Raw genomic sequence first — 16116 nt, 5'->3', positions numbered from 1 at the left:
GCGTGTTCTATTTTGTGTGAAACAAATTATAGTATGTGGTAAGCGCAATGATATTATTTCTTAGACAATGAAGCTATCAATACAACGTGGATCGGAATTTTCATGTTATTTACCTACTGATTTTGTTAGAACAATATGTAGAGTATAACCGACATAACAAGAGAAAACTTTCAGGCACAATGGCTTTTGACAAACAGCACGACAAAGTGTGCTTTTGCTTTTTGACGGAGGAGGATTGTAGTGACATGGAAACACCTTTTGTATTGTGTGTCTTGTGTCTGACTCCAGGTTTTATTTTTAAACATTTGTACCCCTTCTGCGGAATAGAAATGACAAAAACACATCCCTTTAAGTAGAAATTATCAGAAATGCCTTGGCCGGAAGAAGCTAACGACATGTGTAAGATTCCGTCTTGAGCCGTGGCGGGAAGTACTCCCTCTGTTTTTATTTACTTTGCATATTAGATTTGATTGAAGTCAAATGTCGTAAAATTTGACCAAGTTTATAGAAAAAATATGATTATTTACAATAGCAAATTTATATGATGTGAAAGTGTATTCAACAATGAATCTAATGTTATTAATTTGTTATTGTATATGTTAATATTTTTGTCAATAAGTTTTGTCAAGTTTATAAAGTTTGACTTTGATCAGAACTAATTTAACATTCTTAAGAAGTTGATCCCCACTACTACCTATTCTCTCAACATACACACCGTCCACATCGTCAACATGCCACGTCAAGTTTCAGTTCGCAAAAACAATCAATCGGCATGATTCCCCTACGGCCACGGCGGTGGAAAAAGCACTAATTTTTTCCCTCAACTCGTGAAGCACGGCCGCAGTTCATCCCGCACAGGGGATTTCAACCATGTCCGCTCACTAATCCCGCACGGCCGGCGGTCCCAACCGAATCTGCACTGCCGGCCCGCGACCACGCCTCCATCATCCCTCCGGTCCCCTCCTCCTCCCGCTGCGCGCTGCGCCAAACCATGCCTCCCTCCGGTGTCCTCCTCTTAACGCTGCACGCTGCGCCCAACAATGCCTCCACTATCCCACCTCTAGAGCGCCAGCCGGCCGCCTCCCTTCATCCTCTCCTCCCGCTGCGCGCTGCCACACGCGCCTCCGCTCCTGTACGCCTCCTCCAGCGCAAGGCTGAATCCTGGCGCCACCTCCAGGCCAACGCCGCTGCTCACTGCCCAGCGTCACAGCACACCATCCTTCTTGAAGAGCAACAGGAATTGGGCTGGGTGCACCCCGCCTGGTTCCTCTGGTCCGAGCGTGTACGCGCAGTTGGGGCGCCGCCACCGATCGACTACCAACGTGGCTCCGGCGTCATTCGTGGCGGCGAGGATTATCTGTGCGTGATGGCGCTCCTCCGGCACAACCTCCGATGCGGGTCGTCTCCATCGCTGACTGGGACTCTCCCTTGCCGGTGCCATGCATGCGTCTTTGAGCTGGTGTGTGTGGTGCTCTGCAGGTACGAGCCGGTGTCCATGGTGCACTGGTTCGCCTCTCCATTCTCTCTCCCTTGCGGCCAAGGTGCTCTAGCGTCGCTGGGCAGTTTGTTCCGGTATGTCCCAATAGAATCAGACCAGCTGATGGGGCCTCGCCTGAAAGGACGCTTTGCCCGGCGACACAGGAGTGGACGCCGCGCCAGGCAAGTCCCCAGGCGGTCGACGGATTTCTTTTCAGCCTCGAAGGGCTCGGCTGGTGCTGACGGCTGTGTACGGCCTCCATTGAAAGCCACGGGCTTGAAGGAGCGTTCGATCGACCTCCTCCCGCAGGTGCCACCCCGGCTGATTCCTTTTTCAGCGAGCGACATTGTACTGTGGCAATAGTGTAATTTTTTGGGCAAGCTTACCTACTGCATCTGTGGCGAAGTCCTGCTCCTTTCTGTTGGTAATGGATTGCAGGCAACGATATCAATCTTTCGACTGCGGCCACCACATCTCTGGGGTTCAAGGTTTTGTACCTTAAGAGTTCAGTATTTGGTATTTTTTTACCAACAGTATTTGGTATTTTGTCTTCAGTATTTCTTATACTTTACTAGCAAAAACGCCCGTGCATTGCAACGGGAGAAAAAAAAATCACTTGTCCTGCTTCTGTGATGTCTCAACACCCCTCTCCTCTCTCACACACATACACACACATGCATGTGCCTTCTATTTTGACATGACACCCGAACTCACGTCGGCCGTTCACCACCTGATCACAATGTATTCGGACATGGTTGATACCAAGGCGACGAGCTCATCCACGACACTGCCGGAACCACACCCATGCAAGGGAATGTTCATATAAAACATAAAAAAGCAATCTCATCGAGCTAGATGTGAGGACCGTCCTCGGCAATCTACTCCCTGATTCCCGTGGGTTACTATGCCATAAAAATTCTCTCACAATCAATATTTCGACAATTCGGTAAAGAAAATTACTACATCAACCTTAAATTTGGAAAAAAATATAAAAACAGGAAACATAATTAATAGTGAAACCTAAAGTGTTAAGAAATAACCTGATACACCGTTCCATCTATCAATGGAATAATTTTTTTTCTGCATTAGCCTTAAATTTTGGAGTAGTATATTAAAAAAAGAAACATAATTAATTGCAATAGAAACCTAAATTGTTAACAAATCACCTGACACACCTTTCCATCTATCAATGAAATATAAAAGGATAACTAGACTTCATTTTTTTAGGATAACTTACTTATCTATTTATTCAAAAAACTCGAACGTCCCTGAGGCAACGATCTGCAAAATACAGTCTGGTGGATTATCAGTCCACACATTGTTTAATTCCCTACAAACTCCCTCTCGAGCTAACCCGTGAGCAGCTCCATTAATGGAAAGATGCGCCAAGCTAATCTTTGTATCTTGAAAGTTCGTAAGCATGGCTTTAATCTCTTCAATGACCGGTCCAACAGCTGCTAGGTTCTTCTCCCTAGCGTTCAGCATGCCCACCACCGTTATTCAACTCATTCAAGCACTGGCTCTGCTGCCATGACCTCTAAGCTCTCCTCACGCCGCCTCCTTCTTTACTGGGTCTGTCATTGTCAGATTATACCCACACCTCACCCTTTGTTTTGTTTATATTTCCGTCATTGCCAGATTATAGCTAGACCTCACCCGCATTCTTTTTATTATTTTCGAAGAGGCTTGTTGGTTGTGTATTTGAGGCCATATATAAATTAATGGGATCATGTGTATATTTGCGAGGTGGTACTACTAATTCTCTTTTTAGGAATAGATGATACTATTAATCAATAAAGAATTTTTTATAGTACCAAAAGCTGGCCCAATAAAGAGAATACTAAACTGGATGGGCTGAATCATAGGACATGGCATCCCGTGCTCGTCAAATAAAGAACGCTTATGTCTCAAAAAAAAAGAACGCTTTCCCCTAAACAAAAGTGAAATAAAAAATGGTTCTTCTAAAAAAAGGGAGCCTGTGCCCGCTACAGCCAGCAGCCGTCGTTGCGCCCGAGCGAGCGAGGAGAGGCCGAGCTCTTCCTCGGGATGCCATCTCCGCCGCCTTCCTCTCGCCTCCGGCCGGCGAGCCCAACTGCCGCCGATAACCTCGCGCCGCCGCCCTCTTCTATGCCTTCTCCACTCCCTTCCTCCCTCTCCCTGGTCCTCTTCTTCTCCCGTCTCTCTCCTCCCTCCACGCAGGAACTCAGCCGAGCCGCCATGGCAGTATAGCTTCGTGGCCGCCAGCCTCTTCCCTGCCTTCTCCCTTCCTTTCCTCCTTCCTCTCCCCTCTTATCTTCACCCGTTTATCTCCTCCCTCATCTCTCTCTCTCCCCTTCCAGCGCAGAAACCCAGTCGAGCCGCCATGGCAGAGAAGCTTTGCCGCCATCGCGTTTTGCTCCAGATCCACGCCATGACGCCGCTCCTGCATTGGATCCACGGGGAGCGATGCGCCCGCCGTCGTCCGACTTCGTCTGCTCGCCCCCTGAAAGCCCTGCCGGAGTGTTGCACTACCGTCGCCCAATTTCTTTGCCGCCTTGATGTTAGATCTGTTCGGCGTTGACCGTCTGAATACCCTACGCATGCCGCCACAGCTGCATCTGGCCCAGACGCGGGAGATGATGGGCTGAAGCCCAAGTGCGAAAGACTGCCCAGGCGCGAAAGACACATGATTGAATCTTCGAACGCTTTAGTACCACCTTGAATATGTTTTAAATTCAAACTGAAAGCGTAAATTCACAGGAAGAAAGCGTATTGTGACGGTGAACCCACGGAGTCAATCCGTGCTTTATTATTAAAAATAATAATAATATAATATATATATATTATTATATTTTATAGGGATAGATTTCACAACAACCTCCCTCATCTATTGCGTCTATTGCAGGTACCAAATAATTGACATTTGGCGCTCCCTCTCCTAATAATATCCGGGACGGTGCTCTGCTTCCTCTCGCCACGATCTCCACGAGTAACTGATCGTTGTTGTTTAAAGTCTGTTCTCGCCTCAACTCATTTCCAATCGTCTGCCACACCACTCCTACTGCAGCCACAGGTCAGCAACCCCCCTCCCATTTCCTCCATATTCCGTAGGACATGTTGCCGCTTGATTTGCAATTCCTCAGGTGGTGTGTGCTGGACGATGACCAAGTAGTCATCTTCGTTGGCCCCTTCAGTGCATACGCGTACTGCTCCGATTTTTGCCACCTACCGGTACATATTCTTCCCAAGTTCCCATCGGTTGCTAATTCTATAATATTGTTTGCTCAATTAAATCTGAATTTTAATTTTGCTTGATTGGATATGTAACCTTGTATTCTAATCCTTCCATGTTTGGTAAATCAAATGCTTGATGTGTAATTCTTCATAAACTTCCTTTCTCATCACATCTGGAGCAAAAAGAATTGATTTTGCCGAGGATGATGCCGAAAAATCTAACAGGTATCACAACACTCACATGCCTATAAAGCACATGGTTTCATAATAACTACTAAACTGCATACATGCTGTCCTTTCTATTGATCAGTTGCTTTACCCCCTAAACTATCTTATCTTATCTAAACAAGGCAATCATAGGAAGATAGAGAAGGCATAGGAGTAGCTTAGTTTTACCGGAATTTCTTTATGTGCCGTTTTCCCGGAATTGTTCTCTATTCTTCTATTCATTTATACAATATGTACTTTTTTTCTCCCAAACTTTGCGGAATGCTAGTATAACATTATGTTGTGTTTAATGCGATCAATTTTGTGAGTGCAGCTTAAAGAACAGGACCGTGGTCCTTCGAAAAGGCACAAGCAAGAGTATGTATTGCTTCTCAATGCCTACAGAAAATAATCTCACAAATCTTTTTTCCTCCAAATATTTGCAATTCCAAATATTATCCTTATGCAGCAATGCAGAAAATCAAATCCAGCAACCAAAACATGAACAGCCAGAGTGCCGGAGTAAACCAAATACGCAGACCAAATAGGTAATGTATGTTAACATTATGTGCTTCAATTTTTCATTCTAACCTTCAGTATCTTCTTATGCTATGTTTCAAAAAAAAGGCAGGACAAGTTCCGTTGTGCTACAAACAAAAATAACATTCACTGCATATAACCAGCAACATATTATTTATTTGATTCACATCCATGTTGCTCACCTTCAGTTGTAATCGAGAAATGTTTTCATATGGACTATATTTTCTTTCATGCAACAATAGATCTATGATATAGAGTTAGACCACATGCATCAGTATGTGCTTAAATTTCCTTGGAGTTGTCGACGCTGGTGCCTTCTTCCATGAGAACAATTTGTGCCCGTGGAGTTCCTTTGTTCATGTACTCGAAGATGTATTTGGCACCCTGAACACCACTATATACATGCTTCAACAGTACAAATCACACAACCAAATTTCTTCAAAACTATTCCAACCAATCCCCGCAGCAACGCGTGGGGAATTGTCTAGTATACAGAGTAAATAAAAACAGATGAAGTACCTACATGCATCTCCCATGGCGAAAACTGCTTTCTGACTCGCCGCATGGCGGAAGGACGTGTGCCAGGGGCATGCAGAGTGTGTGCTGCACGGCCCTTCCGCCTTGAGGCCTGGCCATGACGGCGAGCGGAAGTGCCTCACGTACGATGAAAGCTGGTCCGATTTGGTACGATAGTGTAATCCACCGTAAACTCACCTTGTGCCAGCATTGATCAATGGTGGCCATACTACTTCGTAAAGAAATCGTAGATATTCTGTCGTACGTGTAGCAATGCTCTTACACAAGTACACGAGCACGTACGAGCAACCTGCTTGATCAATCGTTCCTGGACACACACAAGATACGCCCTTTTCAAAAAAAAAAAACACACACACAAGATACACGATCATCGTGTTGTCTTCGGCTGTGATGACGGAACTGAATAAAGAAGTTTAATATTCTTTCCTAACGAGGCGGTCAACTTTATGATTGGGGATGGATTTGAAAACCATCTCAAGCGCGGACGGCATGGGGACGGCAGCATCCTCAGGCTCCGCCGTTGTGACAGCGTTTGCTACAGCGCTGGCGTGGAGTTTGGGATGTAGTTCAGGAGCGCATGCAGATTGTGTTCTGCATTGGCAGCATTTGAAAGATGATGGATCGTGTGCTGGGTCTATGGTCCGTTGCTGACAGGTACGGTTTCCCCCTCCGACATCTCTGTCGCGAGGAGGTGCCATATCTGAAGTTCGAGGCATGTCTGGAGTGTTGCCCCGGTCTGATTCATTCAATGATAATGTCTTCGCCTTTGATGAGTCACCTTGCAGGCCCGTAAAGCTGCATATCAACACGATGAAGCCGTGTCGAGCTCAAGCGAGAAGGTGATTGGTTTTGCAAGCTCCTGTACTTGGCAATATGTAATGTAGAAAAACCCAGACTCAAGAAGTGCAGGTGCGAGGGGGCAGCATGGCCACATGACCGGGAGGAATTTAGATGGGGAAATGGGTGGTATCAATGCATTCTTTGGCTCGCTTTATGGAGAAATGCACGTCCGGGTTTTGTTGGATTGATCCCAGTGTACGAAGAATCTTCTCTCTGGACTAGCCAGGTACGGTACAAAGACGTCCGATTTACTGTAGCTGACGACCAAAACAACCACAAACACCGTCGTCAAGCGAGGAGCGAGGAGCGATGACCGACCATAGGGGCCAATTTCACCGCACGAAGGTGACACCGACTACTTAATTGTCTGTAATAGTGATTTGCTAATTTACTATGTCCAACGGTTGCACACCGGCTTCGCTTCTTTTCCAAAAAGCCCAAGAGTTCATGAAAAGTTGCAGAGAAGACTTGGAAAAATTGTGGAAAAGCTCAATAATTTTGGAGAGGTAAAAAAAGTACCGAAGAATGCTGAAAAGTCAATAAAAATCACTTGGACTCGGAGGAAAAATAAGGAAATTTCCAAGAAAAGTGATTTTTTTTGTCGCCGCCTCTTTTTCACCCCTTCGCCGAAAGAAATCCTTGCACTCAGCTCATTGCCGACCTGGTTTCCGCTAGAAGATTGAAGATTTCTCTACTCAAGAGCAATGGACATCAAATGCCGTAAATACGAATAATTCAAAGGAGAAGTAAAGATCACATGAAAATTTGACCCGCAACCACGAGAATGACTATGGTGACTACGACTCAAAGGGGCTCTCATTGGGGAAATAGCTAGTGCAGATTTATATGTACAAGAAAGGGATTCTATTGAAGGGGAAGAGAATCCCACTCCCCAACAAAACAAACATCTACGTGCTACCAAACAATGGAGCAAGAGCCATCCAACGCTCTGTGATATGATATGATGTCCTCGTGAGACATTAAAAGCACTATTTTTTTCATTGAGGAGCTTGCCTTCAAATATTGGAGTAACGCATCTCCAATAACACATTTAAAGTATGATAAAGACTTCCTAGCCGTAATGAAATAATATTGGTAAACAAAATATTATTAAGAAAAAGAGAAAATCTACCCTTCTTTCCCAAAAGATGGATTCACTGGGTCGTCGTGCATCCATCTACCCAGCTAGCAACCCATAAAATGTGAGAAATTATTTTAAAAGAGTGGACTAACAAGAGAAACGTTATGTTTTGAGCAGTGCTGCGCGGACGACCAAATTCAGATGATTGGTGCACTACGATTAAATTCAGCCTTGGAATCTCATCCTCCACCTCTACAGTGGCCGCTGAATTGTGGGTCGTCCACAGATCGTTCACACTTTGTAGTGTGTGGAGATAGATACAACACCTCATCTCCTCATTCCAATATGTCCATTTATCAAATTCAAAATATTTGTATTTTAAACCATTGGTCCGATATAAAATCCAATTTCACCATTAAATCCGCCACGACGAACCTTTTGAAACTAGATTTAGTGTTGGTCACTAGTGCAGAACCGGGCTTTAGCGCCGGTTCGTAAGGGCCTTTAGTGCCGGTTCTGCAACCGGCACTAAAGAGTGGAGACTAAAGCCCCCCCCCCCCCTTACTATCGGTTCGGCACGAACCGGCGCTAAAGTGCCACCCCGTGGTACGAGCCAGGCCCGGGTGCTGGTAGAACCAACTGGTACTAAATGTTTGAGGGGGGGGGTTGGTTTTAATTTTTATTTTTCCATTAATTTTGTGTTTTCCATTTAATTCTTTTTTGTTTGCTGGTATTTTAGATACTACATATTGTACACGTTATGCATATATATAAATAGATTTTCTCGTAGAACCGATCATATATATATATATAAAATCGAATGTCTCACAACCACCATTAATTATTCACACATACACATGTATATATATACAATTTCTCCTACATGTTGCCTTGGTGCCTTCGGAGCACGATGACAAGTGGTTCATGGGGCGGTAGCGGGTAATAGTATTCTCCTTTGGGATCTATGACCTGGTCGAGCAAAAATCCCGCTATTTACTCTGAAAGTGCTCGTATGCGCTCTGTTTATAGGAGCTGGTCCCGCACGTCTTTGAACTGTTAAGAAGGAGATCAATATGCATGTGTATTAGTTGTGTGACTAGATATCGACAATCATGTAAGATTTGTGAATAGTGTTTTGGCAAATGTACCTATTGCTATCTATCAGATCTGCTACTTTCAGACGCCATCATGCGAATGTTCTCGCAAACGTAGTATGCACACACTTCAGTCCCGGCGCCTGCTTCAGGGCCTTTACGAGAATAGAATTTAATCAGATAATAATTAATCAAGCATGTTAATTAATTAATGGTATTGAAACAAGAATTAAAGAGATGGTAGCTAGCTAGCTAGTACTACTTAATTACTTACCTTGGGTCGATACCAAAATAGCTTTTGTCGCCATTTTCCTGGAGTCACCTTGATGTACTTTGCCCAAGCCCTGCCCGCCGGCAAAGAAAATTAATAAAGGGGTTATTAAAAATAGTTCATATCAGGAAATGACGAACTAAATAGGCCGAGATATAGTTAATAATGATCCTGTTGACTATCCCCTTCACAATGTTGTAGTCACTTTCTTTTTTAAGTAGTGAGTCTAGTACTTCAACTTTTCCTTCGTCAACTTTAATGTCTAACAAGATCCAGTGAAACCTGCATGCGCATACGTTTGCATGTATAAATTAAGCGGGCATGTGCATAACACTAATCAACTATAACCCTAAATCCTATACACTTATTAACATCTAGCTAGTAAGCAAAAACAGAATTTGTAGTACAAGACAGTGTGACTCACTCGAAGTTGTAAGGAAGTAGTATATCTTCATTGCTATTGAGGCGCTTCAAGAACTCTAGCATGTTTTTCTCTACATCTTGTCTACATCATTCCAATTTCCATGTGTATTCATTAACGGTATTTGGGTCAATGAACCCAATGCCATAACGTCCAGCTTTTTTCATTTCATACATCTTCATCCTGCATAATACCACAGAAAAGAATATATAGTGAGGATATATAATTACAGGTAATTAATGATCAATCAATGAGCACTAGAGCTAGCTTGAGACTTAAATTACAGAAAGAAATCACTTACAGACAATAACAACTGACGATCGATTTGTCGAGTGCATCTTGATTGAATAACTGAAATAGTTCTGAATACTCAACGGAGAGAGCTTTCTTATTGAAGTAATGATCTTCCTCGACTTGCATCATGAGGGACTCTCGATTGGAACTCTTGGTAATTTTCATGTACCAATCATGCAATTCATACATTCTCGTTGGGAGGTTCTTGACCTCCTCGGGCTCGACCAAAGGTTGGCCCCGGACATATTTCCGTTTTATTTCCTCCTCTCTAAGCGGAGACATGGGCTCGATATCGAGGAGTTGTCCAACAGTGATCTTGAGCGTTTCAGCCTGCATTATATGCTCCTCGGTTATTACCACATCGCCCAGCTCGGGAACGTAAACGGTTTGCCCACAATAATATTGGGCGTGCGTACTCTCATGTGTTGTTGGCACAACAAGCGGGGGGGGATCGATTGCGCCGCCTGTTCTCCCAGCTGGGGAACGGTTTTCTCGGATTTTTTGACAGCTGCTTGTTGGCTCGAGCTCGAGCTCGCTTCTTTCTGTAGTCGTGCTCGATGTGCCTTCCTGATTTGGCGCTCATAGTCTGAGTCAACAGGCTTGGGAGCTGGTGGTCTAGCCATACGAATGAAGTGGTCAATCTTTTCCTCAGGCACTTTCTCCCTCGGCGGCGGTGCCGGTTTTGGTCCAAAATGGGCGACCACTTCGGCCCGCACTATGGCATCGTTTTGCTCCTCGGTCATGTCGTAAGGCCTTTGAGGAAGAGGAGCGAGGCTGCTTGGACCATATTTATATCACTTGTCTCCGCCTGTACTTCCTGTACTACCTCGACTCGTATCGCCACACACCATAGCTGCGGCGTGTCTCTTCTGCGATTGCTGAGGCGGCGGAGACGGCTGACGTGGCTGAGTTGGAGTAGGAGGAGTGGCCTGACGCTGTGCCAGACTTGAAGCAGGAGGTGTGGCCTGACACGGTGTCGGACTTGAAGCAGGAGGTGTGGCCTGACGCTGTGCCGGACTTGAAGCAGGAGGTGTGGCCTGACACGGTGTCGGACTTGAAACAGGAGGAGTGGCCTGACGCTGTGACGGACTTGAAGCAGGAGTCTGCTCACGCGTTCGTGGACTTGGAGGAGCGGGAGTCTGCTGACACGATGGCGGACTTCGAGGAGGAGTCGGCAGACACGGTGTCGGTGGACTTCGAAAGATGATGCAATCCTTTCTCCATAGGATGATACGATGTATGGCCTCTCCCAGTGTGTGCTCGTCGTCACCTCCAGGAATGTCAAGCTGTAGCCCCGAATATGGGTCCACCACCTCATCAACCAAGACACGAGCATAGCCCGCTGGAATCGGGGCGCAATGGAAGGTTGCTTCGGGGGTAATTGTAAAAGCAACGGCGTCCGCCACCTTCATGGATATGTTCTTCATTTTGAAGTGTAGCTCACAGTTAGTGTTCTCTATGATGTCATCCACAGGGTATGTATCCAGCAGTGCGTCGCCCGGGGCGGAACCAACGCTGCTTCTCGGCATGGATGGGACGGTGCTATTCAATGCTGGATGATCATCCGCTTGCTGCTGCCGCTGCTGAGACCCCCTTTCCTGGCTAAGTGAGTCGATCTGCTGCTGTTGCTGCTGGAATTTGAGTGCCAAGTCCGCGTGCCTTGCTTCTAGGCCTTGAAGGCGTTCCGCGTCTTGCTTCCTCTGCTCCTCCTCCAGCTTCCTCTTCTTCTCCTCCTCCATCTTCTTTCTTGCACGGGTCCTGTAGTCGTCGTTCCATTCCGAAAAGCCCTCACACCAGGGAATAACGCCCTTGCCTCGTGTTCTTCCCGGGTGTTCAGGATTTCCCAGGGCGCGCGTAAGCTCGTCGTTCTCTCTGTTGGGCGTGAACACCCCCTTTCGAGCATCTTCTATTGCGTCAAGTAACTTTTGTTCTGCTCCTTTTAGACTTGCCTTCTTCGAAACCAGGCCTGTCTTCGGGTCCAACGCCCCCCATGCGCATAGAACCAAGTTCTGCACCTGGGGGGCCAGCTCCTAGTAACCGGAGTGACCCCTGCATCCTCCATCTCTTGCTCAGACTTATCCCACTTAGGCATTGCCACCACGTAGCCACCTGGACCCAGCCTATGGAACTGCGTCTTTTTTGCGGCATTGGCCTTGTTTTTTCTCGACCGTTCCTTAGATAATTCTGATTCCTTGAATTTCATGAAAGCGGGCCAGTGTTCTCTTTGCTTCTCCAGTGTTCCCTTGAATTCTGGAGTCTTCCTTTCTGCAGCGAGGTAGTTGGCCCATACAGTTTTCTTGTGGGTGTTGAATGCAATTGCCATCTTCTTAAGAGCAGCGTCCTTGACTTTCTGCACATCTGCATCAGTGAAATAATCTGGTAGGGTGAAATGTTCCATCAGAGATTCCCAAAGCTTTTGTTTTGCTCTGTCGTCGACCCAAGTAACATCTGGGCGTTTAGTTTTTGGCTCTTTCCATTCTTGAAAAAATGGAGATCGGGAGTTGGTCCTTCACAAGAACTCCGCACTGACGAACGAACTTGTTCGCAATGTTCTTAGGCGTGAGGGGTTCGCCACTAGTTTTGATGGAATCGATGTTGTACTTTACACCCTCCTTCAACTTTTTGCCCGGGCCGCGCTTTGTCCTGCTGTCTGTAGAAGCAGATTTGCTCAATCCGGAGGGCTGAAAGAAGAAAGATCGATTCGTTAATATATCTTCAAATAAAAAAATGTGATGATCACTAGATGCCTGCTTATATAAATATACCTCGCCGGTAGTCTTTGTTATTTCAAGATCAACATTGTATTCGTCATCATAATCATTGTCTGCGTCATCATAATCATAATCATAGTTCATGACTTCATCAGCTCGGTCGTCGAGATCGAATATCTTATCATCACCCTCCCCGGTATTGTTCAGATATTGGGAGCCGTCATTTGCTTCCTTCAGATCATCTGGCCTGTTAGGGCTGCGTATGATCTCGAACAGGGCCTCTTCTCCCTCTCTGCCGATATTGTCTGCCATAGCTTTTATTTAACTAATACAGAAGAAATATAAAACAATTTGGTATTCAAATTACAATGCATGGATGCAATCAATAAGGAAAAACTGAATCATATAGTACATAATATGCATCGTCTCAAATAATATATAATCTCGAATACATCGTCTCGAATAATATATAATCTCGAATACATCACTGGCTAGGTAGCTAATAAAGATCGAATACTACAGAAGAATCTAGGCCACTCGCGGTTCCTGGGGCGCGGGCGGTGGACACCCAAAGACAAGGAACCATCACAGGATCATATCTCCAGTCATCTGCCCAAAGAACCTGCCAGGTATTGGAGAACCTGACGTCCATAGCAGCCATGTAGCGATGGACGTGCTTGTCCTCCTCCCTGACACGACGACGCACCACCTCCGGCGGGGCCGGCTCCCTCTCACCGAATGTGGCCCACGCGAACGCCACCAAAGGAGATCAGGGTCGACGACGGGACCCGAGGCCGGGTTCCTCACCAAGTAGCGCGCCCCTCCAGGTAGCACCTCCCAGTGCCAGCCCGGCGGAGCCCAGTCCCGGACATGGGTCAGCCAGACGTCGTGGCGAACAGGTCGACGGCGAGGATGCGGGCCGGGCATCATCGAGAACAAATACTATATGCCCGCAAAAAGTAACATTTTTTAAATGATTGGATTGTGATAACTAAAATTCTATATGCAAATTCTAACAATTTGACATTAATCTAATTCATCTAGCTAAAACTAACTCTAAAATTTCTAACATTTCTATATATATAACTAACATTTCTAATATTTCTTTAACTAAAAAACAGAAAAATTGCTAACATTTCCATAAATATTTCTATAACTAAAAAAACAGAAAAATTTATAACATTTCTATATAACTAACATTTTTTATATTTCTATAACTAAAAAACAGAAAAATTGCTAACATTTCTATAACAATGTGTGTGTGTGTGTGGACATGGCGGCCGGGGCAGGAGCTCACCGGCGAGGCGCGGAGACGGGGACGGAGACGGGCGGTGACGACGGGGCGGCGACGACGGGGACAGGGCCGGGCCGGGCAGGGACGACGGGAGGACGGGGCGGGGCGCGGCGGGGCGACGGGGGCGACGGGGAGGGGGACGGGGACGGGACGGCGACGGACGGCGACGGGGACGGCGAGGGATGGCGACGGGGACGGCGACGGACGACGACGGGGGCGGCGACGAGGGGTGGCGGCGACGGGGCAGAGGAGAAAGAAGCAGAGGGAGAGATGAGAAACTGATTTTTTTGAAGTGTTTTCTTATATAGAACATCCTTTAGTACCGGTTGAAGCCACCAACCGGTACTAAAGGTCTGTTTTGGCCAGGCCAAGCGGCGGGAAGCGCACACCCTTTAGTACCGGGTGGTGGCTCCAACCGGTACTAAAGACCCCCCCTTTAGTACCGGTTTGAGCCACCACCCGGTACTAAAGGGGGTGCGCTGGCGCAGGTGCGGTGCGTCATGTTTAGTCCCACCTCGCTAGCCGAGGGGCGTCCGCACTGGTTTATAAGCCCCAGTGCGGTAGCTCTCTCGAGCTTCTCTCCAAAGCAGGCCTACTGGGCCTAAATGTTCTGTGCTGCCCTGTGGGCCTACTGGACCTTTGCGGGCCTGCATCCTGGCCCAACAACAGGTTGGGTTTCTAGTCGTATGCAGGCCGCTGTGGCGCAGTAGGCGGGCTTTTTTATTTTCTTATTTTTTTTGCTTTATTTATTTTTGTTTTATTTATTTTTGAGTTGTTTTTTGCTGTATTTAGAGTTTCTTTGTGAATATTTTTGCTTTAGGTACAAAAAATTACAAACTTTCTATTAGTGCCGGTAGTTTACAAATTTGAATAGTTTACATTTTGAATTATTTAAAATTTGTGTGAATCACTAGTTTGTGAATAACTTAACTTTGAAAATAGATTTTTCAGTGATTCTTTTTTCTTATGTTTAATATTAGTGTGTTTTATCATTATATTCAATTTGGTAATGCTTAGGTTATTTAAAAAATGAATGCCTTTGTAACAGATGAGTTTTCATCCGAAACCCTGATACTTCAAAAGAGATTGTCCATTTTGTACACGAAGTGCATCCAATTTTTGCGGTAACCCGCTCTACTTTTTTGCACATGCTATGTGGGTGAAATTATGATACCATGCCAACTTTCAACCTTTTCTGAGTTCATTTGAAATGCTTTTCAATTTCAGGGTCATTTAGCTGGAAAAAAATCAATAAATGCATGAAAGAATTTGTTTGCACATAAAATTTCTTCGCGTTTCAAATGCCAAAACACATAACTACCCTAACTATTACAGAGATTCCCTCCTGGGTGTGAAGTGATGATAGTGAAGCCGATCACATCCCAGATCTTTGGGTGTGAAACTTTTTCTTCGCGTGTGTCCCTTTGCGCCGTAGCCATGGAAAATCTTCATCATTTAACTGGATGCTCGGGTCAATATTCACTGTGAATGGAGCAATTTCATCAAACTTTTCATAATCTTCTGACATGTCTCTCTTGTCATCCACTCCCATGATGTTTCTCTTCCCAGAAAGAATTATATGGCGCTTTGGCTCATCGTATGATGCATTGGCTTCCTTATCTTTTCTTTTTCTCAGCTTGGTAGACATATCCTTCACATAGAAAACCTGTGCCACATCATTAGCTAGGACGAATGGTTCGTCTGCATACGCAAGATTGTTGAGATCCACTGTTGTCATTCCATACTGCGGGTCTTCCGTTACCCCGCCTCGTGTCATATTGACCCATTTGCACCGAAACAAAGGGACCTTCAAACCACGTCCATAGTCAAGTTCCCATATCTCCTCTATGTAACCATAATATGTTTCCTTTCCCGTCTTGGTTGTTGCATCAAAGCGGACACCACTGTTTTGGTTGGTGCTCTTCTTATCTTGGGCGATCGTGTAAAATGTATTACCATTTATCTCGTACCCTTTGAAAGTCATTATATTCAAAGATGATAACTGGGACAACGAGTACAGGTCATCTTCAATAGAGGCATCATGCATGGTACGTGTCTGCAACCAGCCGGCGAAACTCCTGGTTTGTTCACGTGTAATCCAGTCATCAGACCGCTCCGGGTGTTTGGAGCGTAGAA

This window comes from Triticum aestivum, chromosome 7D (assembly GCF_018294505.1).
Source record: "Triticum aestivum cultivar Chinese Spring chromosome 7D, IWGSC CS RefSeq v2.1, whole genome shotgun sequence".
NCBI classification, from domain to species: domain Eukaryota; kingdom Viridiplantae; phylum Streptophyta; class Magnoliopsida; order Poales; family Poaceae; genus Triticum; species Triticum aestivum.
This window is presented reverse-complemented; position numbering follows the sequence as displayed.